Genomic DNA, 15,568 nt, shown 5'->3' with positions numbered 1-15,568 from the left:
CTCCAACAGTGCCCTTCTTCAGTGGCTGTCCTTTGAACAGATTTTGATGCCTAGATAACGGTAAAAGTCCCTACTTATTCCTGCTCACAATAAATCATATGTAATGTTATCATTTGCATATTTATTATTGGCAAAAGTTAAGATTAAGAAGTTACTCTATCTGTAAGGTTCTAGTAAAGGACATCTATCAATGTTATTTGCAATTTCTTTTAATTCCAGGATTCAAATACACAATAATTACAGGGAAGATGCTGACATAAAAAGATATTTAGAATAGGCTTATATTGTGATTAATTTATCAGAAAATCCATTCATAATGTAGCCTGCTTTCTTTCAATATAAATGGTCAGGTTGTAAAAAAGAGACAGGGTAGCAGTCTTAAAGAATAATTCACCGTTTCATTGTTTACAGGCACGAATGCCCAATATGATTACAAAATATGCTTCAAGCAGCTGTTAAAGGCCTCTTTGGTTCATTTTTATTTCTAAGAAAGGGAATATTAATATTGTTGAATGTTCATATTATGCGAGTGGCATTCACAGTATGGCATAGTGTTAATTACCCACTGAATCAATGAAAAGAACAAAAAGTAATTGTTTGATTCAAAATAAAAGGTTGGAGACATTTGAATGTGTGTACACGTGTTTATTTTCTGTTTCTCTAATATTGTGCATCAGGAGACAAACTGGTATTCATCGAAATGAGCTACTTTTATGGAAAATTGGTGCAATTCAGCATCCTTTCCTAAATTGGAGTAATTTAGATAGAAATAAATTATAATGGTGCTTTTCTCGGGCTTCTTAGTACGTGCCAAAAAAGTATTCATTAGCTGTCCTCACCAAGGCACAGGACACTAAGAACAACTCTGTGATTCTGTATAGATGGGTTCACATGGCCACAGCATCACCACACACAGACTCCGTCAATAAGATTGTGCATGTTTTCAAGACCAAGAAAGCAAATGAACATGAGTCATTTGGGGTGTGAATAGGTGCTCTAAAAAAATGAGAATTTAACTTCTCCCTTACCAGCTCATTTTACACTGTATTTGAGCCTGTATGTTGTTTATAGAAATGAAAAAAGAATAAAATGAAGATGTGGACATGCTCTATGCATTAGAAAGAGGTGGGTTATTAGTGGCCAGATGAAGAAATTCTAATTCTATTTTTCTATAACATTGTAGCAAAGCAATTCTGTATTTCATAATCCATAGACCATCACAAAATTTAAGTGAAAGCAATTTGTTAATTATGGCAGTCAGTTTTACCCACAGATAAATCTTTTGTGGTTTTATTTGTTTATTTAACTGTGCGACATTTCTGCAAGCATTTCATATTAGCAGTCTTGACAACGGATTAATTGAATTTTAAGTGTCTGAACAACAGCTCAAAAATAGGCTGGAATTTTTTAAAGAGAGCCTCAAATACTTTGAAACAGTAACAAAAGAACTACTGTGTGTATTCCTGTGGTCCAACAGTGGCAGGAGAGAGGGTGTGACTGAAATAGGATCTCAATAAATACCATAGAGAGGCTCTCGAAGGAGTTTGGAGAGGGGAAAGCATATGATCAAAATATATCATATGAAAACATTTTAATAAAAACAAATAAATTTAAAATATAAAAAATTAAAAATTGAAGTTAAAAGGAAATAAAGGAATGAAGGAAATGTTAAGAATATCCCAAGGTTGGTACAAAGCACAAACCAATAGATTCAAAACACTGAATTTGAATATATTCCCTTGTCTGTTTATGGGGTTAGTATTTTGCTTGTTCTTTTTTTCCCTGTTTATTTTCTCTGTCCTTTTCTGCTCTGTTTTTACTTTGTATTATTATTATTATTATTATTATTATTATTATTATTATTATTTAGATGCCTATTTATTTTCTAATGAGAGAAAGAAAAGAGTGTGTATTTGAGTGGTTGGAGAGATGGGGAAGATGGGGAGCCATGCTGGGAGAGGGGAAACTATAACCAGGAATCAAAAGTGGCAAAGGTTAAGTGATACAAGAAGTGAGAGTTCTGTGTTTCCTGCGCTGGGTAAGATGCTGGGTTACCTGTGTCTCTTTATCTCTGTAATCTTTTCCTGTTTCTAACTCTCCCTCTCTTTTTGCCTCAATATCTCCAATGACAGGAATTTAGAGTAACAACTGTGGAGATTATATAAAAGATAAAATTCTGTATACTAAGGAAGATGTACTCAAACCAAATACAAATCAGGATGGAATCCCCCCCACCCTGAAATGTTCAAGTAACTTCCAAGAAAGCAAGAAAGGGGAATCAGAAGAATGTGTACTCAAAAAGACTAATGCAAATCAAATAGAAACATAGAAAACCCAGACCTGAATATATCAATAAGGTCCTTAAACAGTGATTTAAATGCACTTCTCACATGGCACAGCGGGATAACAGAACCTGAAATGAAGGAAAAATATAAAGCTGAAAGAAGAAATAGAAAAATCAACAAATAGATCAGGGTGTTTTAACACACCATTTGGCAATCAATAAAACTACCAGACATAAAATTAGCAAGAGTAAGCAAATGTGGAAAACATAACCCCAAATCCAAAAAGACTTGACACAAAGAGAGCACTGTTTTAACCAACACCGAATGTCCATTTTCTTCTGGCACTCTGTGCCACAGCTTGAACTGAAAAGAAAATATTAAAAATTTAAATCAGTAAGTATCTTATAGCCACATGCTGTGATTACAATGTACCTCTGATAGATAATCTCACTGTCAAATTGTCTGGCTTTGGAATCTCCTGGGAGACAAACTTTAGGGTGTGTTTTTGAAGCTGTTTCCAGAGATGAAATGAAGGCCCTCCTTGATGGTGTACAGGACCATTCTATGGACTGGGATCCCAGACTAATAAAAAAGAGAAGAAAGGAGAAAGAGAGACAAGCATCACTTCTCATCCCTCTCTGTTTCTCTGCTCTGAGCAATGTAAGCAAATGTTCCCACAGACCTGCTGCCAGCATTGAGACTCGCTCAAACCATTTTGTCTTTCTGACCATGGATCTTCAAATTATGAGGCCAAATGAACCCTTCTTATAATTTGCTTCTTGCCAGGCATGTAGCACAGTAACAACAATTGCTAAGCATAAAATATCCCTGCAGATATAAATTAAATATCTCACATCTAAATACTCCACAAAGAAGAAGAAAAGACTAGTCTTTAAGGAATTACACTTCCAGTAGATGTGTTGCAAAATGAAAACCAAGCATATGCAACCTGCTGGCCACAACTGTCCTGTGGGACTCGCCATCATAAATGTTTACATTGGAAATGAAAAAAGAGCCTAAAATAAATATATTGTTCCCTGTATCATGAAAAATATCTTTAAAAGGACAAATGGAAAGTGATCACGACAGAGAAACAAAGAGGAGAAACCAATATGTTGAAAATGAAACAATAGCCAGGCAGTGGTGGCGCACGCCTTTAATCCCAGCACTTGGGAGGCAGAGGCAGGCGGATTTCTGAGTTCCAGGCCAGCCTGGTCTACAGAGTGAGTTCCAGGATAGCCAACACTACACAGACAAACCCTGTCTCGAAAAAACAAACAAACAAACAAACAAACAAAGCAAAAAGAAAGAAAGAAAAAAAATTGAATACAATAAATAACATCCATGTGAAGAAGCTAATTACTCTCATAAGTAGACAATATTAGTCAACCTCTAGGAAACCCGAAAAAGATAAAGCAGAAGCTATAAATCATATAAGGAATAAATTATGATGCAACATTAAACTTCCTGCAGATATTAACATGTTTCATAAGAGGATATCAGGAATAGCTTGATACTAAATTTGACAGTTTAATAACAATGGATCAACTGTTTAGAACGACAAAACCCCAAGCTCAATCTAGATAAAATAGATAAAATAAATCATCTGAGTAATTGTTCTCTATTAAATCAACATAATTCATAATTTAAAGAATCTAAAAAGAAATCCTGAGCTTAGAGTATTAGACCTGGCTAATTATCTCTAGGTACATTCCACCTCTTCCAGGAAGAGAGAAAAAACAGACAGACAGACAGACAGACAGACAGACAGACAGGAAGACACATTGCAGAGAGAGAGAGAGAGATAATGAGAGAGTGTGTACAAGAGAGTAAGATAGAAACTCACAATTCATTTTATAAAGGGCCTTATCAGACTGATAACAAAGATGAAGCAAATATATAGGAAAACACTTACATCCAAGAAAATATGAGACATTTTAACAATGAATGTGCACATTCATCTCCAAATGTACCTTATTTTAAGCATGCAAGGATTCATCATTTTTAAAAAAGTTCTTGACCATTCGAAAATTGGTTCATGTACTCTGTCATACCAATAGGCTAAGGAAAAAACATAGTTTGTGGCAAATTGATATCTATTCATAATTTTTAAAAAAGGGTCAGAGAGACTAGAGAGAAATTATCGAAACCCAATAAATAGCTAGGAAGTGAACTTGGTGACCTGGAAATCTACAAGATTAGTACACAAACACCAGCCTTAATTGTAAGTGCTAATCACTAATAGAAAGTCCTGGAGATAAAATACAAGATTCACAATGACTCCAGAGAAAGACACCTCTGTTATACATTTAATAGAATGTATATGGATATTGCATATTGAAAAAAAAAAAATCTACCCAAAGAAATGAAGGTAGAGAAACAGTGTTTGCTCGTGCATCGGGAGGGTCAGCAGCAGAGATGACAATTGCCCCCAAACTGATGCATAGGTTTAATATAATTTCCATTAAAATCTCAGCAAGGATTTCTCATACGGTGATAAAAGTGTTATAAAATACTCACAGGGAAACAGTGAGCTTGTGGAGCTTGGTACATGCTAATAAGGTAGGAACCATCTCCATGGCTCCCACAATAATGCAAAGAAAGAATAACACTTTTAAAAAGATAAATGGCTAATAATTGAGAAAAGACCTCAATGTCGCATGGAACTTACCAAATATGCTATCAAAGATAGAGATGTTGTAGTTCAATTAAACAACCAAACTCTTAAAAGTTTGCGGACAAATTCATAAGGAAATACAGATGCTTGGGTGTCTGCTCTAAAACTTCTGTAGGGGTAATGGGCGATATTTTTGAAGAACAGCTTTGGAATGCCTGATCGACTCTCTACTCTCTTTCCTAGACAGTCTCGGCAATCATAATTCTTGTTTATTATGATTTTTATGGAAGGAGAGCTCACTCAAGTGTTTTACAGTGTACAGCTCGTTTTCTTTCTATGTGGGTCGTATTGCTTTACGGCAGAACTCTATCAAATGTTGGAACCTCTTCTCTAGGGTCTTTTTGTTGTTCTAAGAGAGGTAAGCTGTAAGGCTATGTGCAACTGCTAAGGGTGTTAGTGGAGAAAGGCCTAAGGTGGAGAGGCAGGCAGAGCCCTTGACTGAGCATGTGTCCTCCCTGTTCCAGCTCAATGCCTCTCTCCAGTCCTTCTCCCTTTCTGCTTCTGAGATTAGGGCTTCCTTGCCTTCTGTGAGGCTAACTGGCTCCTCATCTCAGCCTCTCTGCTTGAGCTCCCTTCTCCCACCGACTCCCCAGGAGTGTGTAGTGCTCAGGCTTTCATAGACACGCCCCCTCCCCGTTTATTTCAGCTGTTCATCGTGGTTTAACTCAGGTTTAAGACGCTTAGGTTGCTGTGTTATGGAGACCTTGCTCCTAGAGACTGGAATGTAGTGGACGGATGGGGGTGGTGGGGAGGGAGTCGAGGATGGACAATCACAGCTTTAAACTCCTGTGCTTATTTTGTTTAAACAAATATGAGGGTCACTTGAAACCTGTGTCTATTCATGTGCCCAGGCTTATCGCATTTAAAGTAGGAAAATATGAACAGTTTTTGTCCTTGGAAAGTTTTTATTAACCCCAATTCAACTCCTGTATCCGTGCATATTTGTGTGTGTGTGTGTGTGTGTGTGTGTGTGTGTGTGTGTGTGTATGTGTGTGTGTAGCTTTTAAAATACGTTTCCACGTGGCTCTTTACAGCATCCTAAATGTTAGTTATCCCTTTCCCATTATTTCTGTTAAAAAAAAAACAAAAAAACTGTGTTTTGCTGTCTCCTCTCCTTCTAAGTTTCTTCCCACTCACACCAACGCCTGTTTTCTAGTTTCCTCGAGCTAAGCACTCATACCAAAGACTGGATGCCAGGATCCAATGTGGGTGGGGACGTAACGACGCTTGCTCATTTTTCATTTTGTTACCACATTCTGTGTGTTTTCCGCTTCCATCTCTTTCCCTGCACGTTTAATAATTTCACGTTCAGCTTCACAGCAGAATGAAATCTCATTACGTAGAGGTACCATAGTTTTCCATCTGATAGAAATCCTGGCTATTTCCCTGTCCTAGCTATCGTGGATAGAACAGCCAAAACCATGGGTATCTCTCATGCTCAAGTAAACCATATAAGGAAGTAGGGTCCTTTGGGAATGTGTACAATGTGGTACAGATATAGCAGGTCTTCAAATAAAATATATAATTTTTAAAAGACTTTGATGAATAGAGAAAATTCAAACTATACAAATGCTTGGAATGTTACTAGCTTCCTATTCTTTATTCATCTATGCTTAGTCTCAGCCAAAATAAGTAGCTTATAAAACTGGTAAAAAAAAAAAAACCCACTTAAAAATCACACATCTTGACCAACTTATATGAATATTTTAAAACAGTTTAATTTATTACAAGTCAATACAAACTATTACAAATCAGGAAATCATTTATTTTTAGTTAACTTTCTATAAAATACTGACCTTTTCAACAAATCCTTATGGTTAACTATGATTGTTCCTCATGACAAATTGCAAACATGAATTCCTCAGTAACTCTGCATAGAAATGATATGAAACCATATTCTCAACCACAGCACTCACTGGCTTTCCTAAATCTTATTACAATTGTTAATGTGATTATATTAATCTTTGCCAAATTAAAAGAGGGAAAAGCATATAGTTACCATTTTAATAAAGTTAGTTAACATTGTATGTTTCAGTCATTTTATCTATGTTTTGAAATTTTATATCAATGTCTAATGTATTTAACATAGATTTAGGAGAATTAGCTTCATACTGGTTTTGAGACCTCCTTGCATATTAAATACAGCAATGCTATCATGTATTGCAAAGATTTCTCAGCAGCTCTAAATATAATTCATAAAATGCACTCACATTTGTAAAAGAGGATCCTAGGGAGGAGGGGGGAGGTTTATTGGTCCTGTTAGCATTAAGAACCCCCTTCTGCAATCCTATATAGCAAACTATCAGAAAGAGGTTGTTAGCTGTTTCAAATATCCTCATGTTCCCAAGCATGGCATAGAAGCTGGAGAGGTAGCATCTGAGAGAAAAATGAGGATGTATCAATGGCTGTCCTGCTGATCACAGAAGAGGGTGATGCTTATGTTATAGACTGCTTCTGGGTGTTAGTCTGTAGATTGCTTTGCCCATGGGAAGGAAGGTGCCAGGTGGGAGTGGAAAGCAGGTCTGTGCAGCTGTCAATAACTTAATTTGAAATTCATACCTGGCTAGAAGCTAGAGGTTGAAATTTAATTGGTTGCAGGGGAAGAAAGTAAACTATTTCTCACATAGTGGACTGAGACCTCCCTCACTAGCATGTTTATGTATGTATCTCATATACCTGTCTGTAAAGGTAAACCTAAAACTTTTCCTCATGACTGTCTCTGAGAAGTAACAAGATACCCAGGATGGAATGGGACTCACTCTATACTGACATGTTTAAGTGCCAAGTTGTATTAAGGCAAATGCATTCATTAGACTTATAATAAAAATGAATAATTCAATATATATTTATATGGTATATAATATGCATGTTTACATGAAACATTATATAAATATTATATGTGGCAACATTTTAAATAGCTAGTACGTTTTAAAGATTTATACTTAATTACCAAACAACTAATGTGAATTTATATCCAGTGCTGATTTTCTTTTTAAAAAGCAGTTTTTTTCAAAGGAAAATATTTTATAAACTGAGTGGCCTGTGATGTGTTTTACAGCAGATAAACAGTTTGCTACTTAATACTCCTGGAGAGGGCTTATAACAAAGCAAAGTGATTTCAACTGGTTGTCCATCTGTCTTTCTTTTCTCTCTGCGTGTCTGTCCATCTCTACCTCTGCATATCCAATACAGTATTCTTCGTGAGAGGAAGAAAAATGTGTCCTCATTTGCTTCTACCTTGACTCTCTTTTTAGAATTCCACAGGTATATAAAAAATAGTCATAGTTCTATGGACACTATTGAATGTGAATCCCCTCCTCAGCCAAAATGGCCTGATCATTATTCTTCTCGTGAACAGGAGCAAATGGCTGTGCTTGCTTCCTGAATGTGGAACTGGGGTACACCAAAATTTAAATACACTTTTCATTTACACATGAGTTACTTCTCAGTGAGCTCCCTCTGTGCCTAGGAAAGGCAAGCAGGCAACCAGACCCAATGGTACCCAAGATGGTTAAATGAAAGATCCTTCAAAGCTGATTTTCAAAAGATTTCTTGTCTAATACATAATAAAAATCCGTACATGATTTGAAGATTAAAAATAAGAATATCTTAAAAGACTTTTCAATTTTTTATTCAGATGAAATACATTTACAATAATTGGTTGTTTTCTTGGATTGAAATTATCATTCAGTAAACATCATTATCTCCACTAAAATTGGAGGAAATCTGGGGATGTGTTAAAGGTAACTACCCCACTGAGGCAGTCATAGTACACACACACACACACACACACACACACACACAAGCAACTTAACATTCATAGTAGAAGGAGTCAAAGAGAGAGATGGGGAGAACTCTGACGTAGAAGAAGAAACAACTATAGAGACCAAGGCATCAAATGACACTTTGGCTTTATTCTAGACACAGAACCAACTCCACATGCCATTACAACTCCACATGCTATTAGCCAGGATGATGTGTTGTCTTACTAGCTGGTCCTGTGTGTATATCAATCAATCCAAAAATCGATCACTGCTGTGTATTGAATCAACTTACTCTATTTGTGCAAGTGGCCTGGCCAAAGGCCGTCATCTTGAGCTATAAATCAGTTCTGATTGATCAGATTTATTAGTGGTTAGCTAAGACATTGGCAAAATCTTGTTTCTTCTTCTAAGCTTGACAGAGGAGATTTTTGCATTCTACTCTTCTTGGCCACAGAAAAGTAATCAGAAACACATAATAACAGACAGGGCCATACTGAAGATGTGCCTTCCTTGACCTATGCAGATGCAGATGGGAACTCAAGCACATTGACTATTTAAGACTAGAGTTCAGACTTAGGTAGGACGTGAACAGTTTTCCGAGTGTCTATTGTACTGAGATAAAAGCAAAGACTGAAAGAGTCCTGGAGGGAGGAAGTGGTGGGAGTGGGGAAGATTTTAAAAGTCGCTGTGTACAGGTAAAAAATATTTAAGAACAATTATAAGTTACTATTAAAAGTAAATATTTTTTTAAAAAAAAATGAATGAGGTTTAAAGAGTAGAGTTGGTGTCTGCTACAATGTGTTGATGTGTTTTTTAGCCGGATGGGAAGAAATTGACTGATTATCGATTCATCTGTATTCAGACTGAAACTATAGGGTCTTTCTAACCAAATAATTCGACTCAATACAAATATCCCACTTACCTGTTGTAGTTTCATGTCCTTTGGCCTCTGGAAAGGATTTTCTTTGGCTCTCTTAAATCATTAAATCAGTAGTTGAATTGGATGTTTTGATCACCTTGATCACTGATTATATTATAGTTCTTTCTGAGACTTTGACAAATTCTTGAAATTTTTTAGGTAGGTGCAAAATTGAGATAAATGCAACAAAATTGACTGCAAGGATGCACACACACATGCATGTGCACACGGGTGCATGCATATACACATATGCACACACATGTACACACATGCATATATACAACACATACACTAATGTGGAGGCATGCACACATGCATACACACTCATGTATACATACATGCATACATGCATGAACACACCAAATATGCTGCATTCATACCATACACATATATACACACCAAATACACTGCATTCACACACACGTGTGTGTGCATGTGTACCTGCATGCATATATATATATGCACACAGCATGCACACAGATACATCTAATGTTGAGTATTAGCTTATGAGTTCTAAAATGTTGCTTAAAACAATAGGTTGAATGAAAATCTATTGAATCCAGGCTCCTCTGCACCCGTACATTGAGCTGATCCCATGAAATCCTAGCTTCTTAAGATGATGTGGATTCTGAAATTTTCACCTAGGAATAGGTTTCTGTGTAGGAACTTTCATTTGATGTAGCAGGAATTCTTTTCTTTTAAAGGATGACTGGACTTTGTTTTCAGACTGCATCAAAGAAAACAAATGGTCCAGTGTTTGCAGAAAGAAAGATAGGAGAGTCTGCAGACTATGAAACTCAAAGCATGCTCATTATTTTGACCCCTGCAAATCACAAAGGTGTGACTGTTGGTTACTTTGTCACACCAGACATTTTAAATGTCATGCCCAAGACGGTTAATGTGTTACTTCCAATTACCTTATTAATTAATTAATTAATTAATTAATACAATTGTATTCCTTTTACAAGCAAAAAGAAGAAAAATACATTTGGGACTGAGGTTCTAAGTTCATAATAAAACATCTCGATGGAGGGAGGAGAGGAAGTTAGGAGGAGGGCACAAAGCTCATAGGCCACAGTCAGTTCTTTCCTGATATTTGTGTGCAGTGACCAAGCAACAGTCATGCTAGCAGCACTCTCCTAGTTTCTGATTATTCTAAATCTGCAAAACGGACAGGCAGAGTGGATCTCAGCAGCCCCCATATTCTACTGTCTTTCACACCCACTTTACTGTTATCTCTGCTTTTCAATGCAGTGATCAATGGTCTCTTACTGAATATGATTTTTAAATTGTTCAATAAGACTAGCAGGCCTACATCTTATAAGCATATAATTTAATGTATTCAATGTAGGAGGGAGATGTTATAAACATGGTCCTGTAACATGATGCTTCAACATTAAATACATGACACTGATTCAAAGTTAGTGAAAGATAGGAAACAGAATGAAATCATCAGTTTCTAATAAAGCCGAGGCTAAGAAATCTAGGTGACAAATGACCTGTTCTGAGTGAAAGAATCCATTTGTATTTTATATGCACATGTCCACACATACACGCAACACAAATACACACAAGCACATAAACACATACACAAAAATATAGCTATACATTTGCATATACATACACAAAACACACACATATACACATACATGGACACACAAGAACAAACATGCGTGCACATACACATACATACATAAAAATACCATTATACACATACATACATATATAAATATACATATATGCATATATATACATTACATACATGCATACATATATACAAACACACATAATACACATTTATACAAACATGTACACTCACACACACACATGAAGATGCTCACATGATCATGCACCCACAGGACTGTTCACACATGTGCCTAAAACCTCCAAAACTTCAAGAATTCAAATCCAGTGATTTTAGATGGAAATACCCAATATGAAATATTTTAATTGTTCTGTTAGCCCAGACTTCTTAATCATTTAACAAGTCTACACAAATAGGGACGTCTAAATAGGGAAGCTTCAAATAACATTTTGATTGCCTCCTGTTTTTTTTTTCACCTTGGGATAAAATGTTAAATAAATAAGATGTGAAAATCTAAACTAGCTAATTGAAACAACCAATAAATGATTTGAATGCGTATGAATCCAAATAATTCAAAGGCACATTAATTAACGAGAAGAAAATTAAATTCCTAGCTGGTGACCTATTTGATGCACGATTCAAAAGAATTGCAAGTATTTATCAAAATTTTACATAAGTTTTCTTAGTGTTCACCATTCCAGACAATGCAGACGTGCTCATTATTGAACCACAGCAAGTGCTCCATTTGGGAGTAGTTGAATTAAATGCAAAAATCTCAGCCTCTCTTCAGGGAGTAAGCAGACAGAAACTGAAGGTAAATAAACAGCCCTGGTCAGAGTTGGCATGATCCCCAGAGAAAGCAAAAGCTTTTCATGAAGTGGGGTCTGGGGCTGTGTCAAGCCAATTATCCTGTAATTAGAGCTGTGATCCTAGTCCTTTGGTAATGAGAGCTTGGGTCCACATAGAAGTCAGGAAACTGGGAAGAGGCCAAAGGAGGGGAAATTTTCAAGGAAAGGGGATAGAGTGCAGATGGGAAGGTGGGAAAGAGAATAGTGACACAAGAGGAGTTAATTAGGGTGGAAGGGGGAGGGCAGGGTAGAGGAGGGAGTATGGTGAAGGGTAACCAACACTGAAGAACCTTGAAAATACCATATGGAAACCTACTAGGACAGAAGCTCCCTAAAATATACACATACACATGAATATCATGTATACATACATGTACACACAACATATACATACACATAACAGTGGAAGTTTACTAAGTAGAGTTACTCTATAATAGAAAGAAAGCCTTTCTCAGACACAATTTTCTACCAAGTCAAATGCTTAGTTCAAGTTGTTGGGCAATGGGGTCCCATAGACTCACAAATATAGACTACTGCTGTTCCTCTTGGTTACCCTCCAGAACTTAACAGTAGACTTCTTTTCTGAATACATAAATGCTTAAGACATCGAACATAAAAAGATGAAGCAGGTACTGATCTAGAAACTTCATCACTACTAGATAGCTTTCATACTGTCAGAAGGTTCTATTTATATTATGAGAGGAATATTCAGTATAATCTTTCCTACCCATGAACCCTGAAAACAGTAGTGATAACTGGTCTGGCAAGATAATGCTTGGTGGGTGCATGTTCACTGGTGCAACCTTGGCACAAATGTTATAGAAGAAACTAGCCACTGCCTTGTTGGATTTAATGCCTGCTACATAAAGTGGAACTCTCAGCTAGTACTATTAACTGGCCCCCAAACCCTTGACTGGCTAGTTCATAGGCTCTAAAGGAGAATCTAATACCATTCCTCTGCCAAATCAACATCGTATTAAACTGTTGCCTAAATTGTTATCTGTATGCCCATAGATTAGCCTATCTCTTCACTCCAATCAAAGAAATTTCTTTTTGGGTTAAGTAGTTACAGATTAGGAGACCCTTCAGTAGGTCAATGCACAAAGAAGAATCTGTGGCGTGCTCGGCTTTAAACAAAGCAACCACATCACATCTCCACGGTTCAGGAATCATCCCAGAAGAGGAGGTGGGAACATTCTAAGGGCTAACGTTAGTGAACATCTAAAATAAAACATTATTACTCTACATGACGATATTGTTCCACAAATGACCTCACAGGACATGGACAAGATCAAGCCAACCAAAATCTCAGCATAAATGGGTGATGGAGGAACTTATAAATCCCCACTCCTATCTGAGGAGTTATTGGCAACTGATGGCATCTAGGGGAGGGAGAGTAAATACCTATCAGTGAAGTAGCCCCACCCCCAATGTCTACTTATGCTCCAGTAAATGGTTCTACACCCATGCACAAAGAGTTGGCACTAAATGGATTTAGTTCGTTTAAAAAAGAAGAGACAGTGAACACATGAGATTGAAATGGAAAATTATTGGAGTAGAGGAGGAATTGAAATGAAATTCTCAATTTTAAGAAAGTGTGTTCAAAACTTATCTCAAGTTCACTGGTTCCTTTTTTTTTAACCTCAGTCTCTGTTGAGGATATATTAGGATGTAACAGTTTCTCACTGTTTTCCTTGAAGAAATTGCTGTTAGGAATTGGAATGATTTCCACTACCTCTGAAGAGTAAAGGAAATTCTGTTGAATTTGGCCAAGAATAATTTCCACTGGTGCTCATCCAACTAAAAAATAACTAACGATAATGTGTTCTTCACTCTATGAATGCTAACTATAAAGTTCAATATTCAAGCTCTCTTGAGTATTAATTAATGGCTACTATTTCAATTGAAGTAGCAGATCAGTAATAAATAAATTGTAATCTATGGTCCTACAGAAAAAAATTGGCAAATCAAACTATCCTCACTGATCTAAAATAGATACCTTGATCATCTTCATAAAAAAGAAATTAGTACATGTTTCTAAATTATTGTCCAAAGTAAATATTTAAGTATCATTAATCTACAAAGGTAACAATGGTAAGCTGTGAATTATAGTCCTTAATACTCAGAGTATTTTGGCTGTTTTAACAGAACATAGGAGAAGATGATTTGGAAAAGGTAAAAGATCTCTTTATTTCTTTTGTTAAGTCAGGTTTTATATGTAGTCCAAGTAGGTAGAGACAGCTGTGCACTGTAAGGCCACCCTGAGCTCCAGGTGCCTTTTGACTTGTCACCAATCCATCTCCTAGTGTGGGCTAGTCTGTCCTAATTGTGACAATCAATGCTGGTCACTCCTGTCATGCATCCTGTAATCCAAACCATATTCCATACTGCTTTGCAGAAGTTTAGCATACAAGGTAGATTTATCTGTTGGCCAGGATTTGTCCACATAGGAATACAAAACAACAGGGAAGCTGGAAACATGTTGTCCAGAATGACCACACACCCCACTAAAGCAAGAGAGTCTGTTCCTAAAGGACAGAAATATGGATATGATAAGGGAAGCGTCAACCTTGTCATGTGGTGCCATTAAGCTTTGAGAAATAGCTTTGTTTCCTTATATTGTAAATTAAATTGTGATGGTATTTATGGTCATGTCATTGTTCCAAGCCAGTGTTCTCATTCCATATGTCTTGGGGAAGCCGTTGCTACCACTCACTTTATGTTTTCCATAGTGTTGTTGCTTTTTATCTCTGGTGTAACCAAAACCTCTCTCTACAGGTTGACTCCTAATATCTTGATTTATTCTCTCAAAAAAAAAAAAAAGATATAAATTTAGGTCTACATTGCCTCACATTTAAAAGCACCTAACTGAGTCTTTGGATAAATATCTTCATATATCAAATCCCAACTTCCCGCTGTATAACATAGACTGTTATTACACCTTTTAAGAAAGTATTTTTGTCCAATAAATCAATCTGAAATTCACTGGTTACCTTTCTTTTAACCACAGTCTCTGTTGAGGATATGTACTTTTATAAAAAGTCTTTCTCAGTACACATGTAACACCTTGAGATAATACTTATTTTGATACTAGAATGTACAGTCGATTTATATCTTTTTTTTTTAGAGAATAAATCAAAATATTAGGAGTCAACCTGTAGAGAGAGATTTTGGTTACACCAGAGATAACAAGCAACAACACTAAGGAAAAACATAAAGCAAATGGTAGCAGTGGCTTCCCCAAGACATATGGAATGAGAACACTGGCTTGGGACAATGACATGACCATGCCATATCTATGCTATAGAGTTAGTGTCAACTGTATCAAAGCATAATCAAGAGTTTTATGGAAACAGTAATTACTCTTGATTTTCTTACTTTACTGTAACCTCTAAAGGCTTAGCTTTACTCCTGTGACTATTTTGATAGTATATGCTACTTCCAAATTTTTAAGCCTTCCTTTAGCAACTTACATGGTTAACCTGTTTTA

This window comes from Arvicanthis niloticus, chromosome 3 (genome assembly GCF_011762505.2).
Source record: "Arvicanthis niloticus isolate mArvNil1 chromosome 3, mArvNil1.pat.X, whole genome shotgun sequence".
In the NCBI taxonomy this organism is placed as follows: domain Eukaryota; kingdom Metazoa; phylum Chordata; class Mammalia; order Rodentia; family Muridae; genus Arvicanthis; species Arvicanthis niloticus.
The sequence above is the reverse complement of the archived record's forward strand: the minus strand, read 5'-3'. Positions refer to the sequence as shown.